This window comes from Mus pahari, chromosome 9, assembly GCF_900095145.1.
Source record: "Mus pahari chromosome 9, PAHARI_EIJ_v1.1, whole genome shotgun sequence".
Lineage (NCBI taxonomy): Eukaryota > Metazoa > Chordata > Mammalia > Rodentia > Muridae > Mus > Mus pahari.
The window spans coordinates 16,766,384-16,768,881 of record NC_034598.1 but is presented as its reverse complement, the minus strand read 5'-3'; positions in this window follow the sequence as shown (position 1 = coordinate 16,768,881).

Sequence of the window (2,498 nt, the reverse complement as noted above, 5' to 3'; positions counted from 1 at the left end):
GAGAGGAGAGGAGAGGAGAGGAGAGGAGAGGAGAGGAGAGAGGAGACCTTGAATCTCAGGGTATTTAGGTGGAGGAGGAGGAGGTATGAACATGGGAGGGGAGGTATCAGTATGTAGTTTCATGGGAGTAAATAGTACTTAAACGATCTTTTTATATGCTACTGTGGTAAAGATAACAGGTCAAAGAAGGCTATTTGGGCCTCAAAGGACAGAAAATGTGAAACCATGAACAACTGGTAAGCTTAATGTTGCATTTATGAAAGTGTCGGTTTCCACTTGTTAAGTTCTATGCGGCTTCTCTTTAAGGTCACTGTACTGGGATGGTGATTCTGGGTCAGTGTTCTGAAATTGCTGTAAGTTTCTTGCATATTTTTAGGAGATTTACTTAGCTTCTCCAGGAATCTGAGTACAGAGAGGGGAGAAGTATCAGTCTTACACTGTCGACAGGGAATCGAAACAGTAAGAGATAGTGTGCATGAGCAGTTGTTTTGTACCCCCCAAGAAAGAAGACTCTGTTTTACCATACAGCAAAGAGTCACAGGACAGAGACACAAAGGCAGGAAGACGCACTGATGTTGTCCTACTTACAGTCCTGTTTTCTTTCTGATTCCCATGGGTGTCATGCGTGTTCATGTCTCCTGAAGAAGATTCCTTAAAACCAACAAGAGTGGGGAGTAGGAGAATAGGGGAGAAGACAGACTGAGTAATGGTCTGTGGATGGCATTGGTGTTTTATGGGGACACGGTGACAGAAGAAAGATGTGTTTTCAAGCCCATGCCCTTCATGCCAGGCAAGGTCAACCCGACAACAATCTGCAGTGGAAAATGACACCCAGAAAATTCCAGAGTCTGATCCCAATCAGGAACCTCTCTTATTAGATAATATTTTTATTTATTCATTCACTTTGGGATGGATCATAATTTGGTAATGAAATTGGATTCATGTATGTTGTCTTATAATTTCAAGAGAAATGGCCTTATTTCTAACTTCTTATTCCTTCCAAATCATTAGTAACTTAAGTACATTCTATTGGTTTTATAATAAAGTCTTGAGGAATGAGACCATCTACTCCTCCTAGAACCTTCTTTCATATCTGTACAGACTTCATGGTTTTGTGGTTTCAATTCAGTGATCACTGAGATCTTTCATTCATTTCCCAACAAACCCCGAGTGCAAGTGTCTGAAATAAGGCAGATAGGCATGCGGACAAGAGGGGTAATGGGGATAAAAACATCTCGGAGAATGCAAACTTGCAACCTAGGTCTGATGCCATGCCTGGGATTCAATTTTTACTTTTAGCTCCTTTGTCTCATGAAGTTTCTAAGTGAAGAAGAGTGAGTATTTAAGGAGTTCTAGAAACGCAGCACATCCCCTTATCCATTTCAGTAGCATATTTCCCATCTAGTCTACTACAGCTACTTGGATTCAGGTTCTTGGCTCCTAAGTTGGAAGTGGGTGAAATGACTTGGTTGTCCATTGCAACAGCATAGAGGCTGAGTCTACGGAAGAGGAACTGTTTGAGTTTTCTTTTATTATTATTATTATTATTATTATTATTATTATTGTTATTAATTTACATTTCAAATGCTATCCCAAAAGTTCCCTATACCCCCCCGCCCCTGCTCCCCTACTCACCCACTCCCACTACTTGGCCCTGGCCTTCCCCTGTGCTGGGTCATATAAAGTTTTTGAGTTTTCTATCTGTAAGGCCTTGGAGTAAAAGATGAAGAGGACACCTATCCTAGATGAAGGTGATTCCCCTGGCCAGAGGAAGACCCACATCACTTTCAACGTTAGTAGGAGTAGCCATGGAGGGACAGACAGAAAATTTAGATTTAGGTAGCTTAGGTTAGCCTCTGACTGACACTCGAGGATAAGAGAGAAGTTCACAGCCAAGAAAAGATCAAAGTCTTTCCGAGGGTGGAAACCAGCAGGCATGGGCTAGGATGTGCATGAGGACCCAGAAGCACTGAAATGAATATGGAGCATCACAGCTGATGCAGAGATTGTGGGCTCCAAACTCTGGAGGCGGCTGAGGGTCTGTGACACCCATAAGACAGAAGGAAGAATTCCATTCGTTTCCTATGGTTTCTATCAAAGCATATAAGACATATGGATAACTTAGAGCGATTGAAAATTATTGTGCCCAAGTCCTGCAGTAGTTAGAAGGCTGGAATCGAGGACCAGGGAAGAGGACATTTTTTTTTTCCCATGGAGGGAAAATCCTTTCCCCGTTCCAGGTTTATGTAGCACCATGTGTTCTCTGACCAGTGATCTCAACACAGATCTAGGCTTAGCCTCCTTGCTCACATGACATCATCTTTGTGTGTCTTTTGCAATGAGAATACCGGTTACATTGGACCAGAGTTCACCAAAATGGCCTAATTTTGCACAGTTAATCAGTAGTGTTACTACTTTATGGTCTGGAGAGAGGAAGAGAGAGAAAGAGAGAGAGAGAGAGAGAGAGAGAGAGAGAGAGAGAGAGAGAGAGAGAGAGA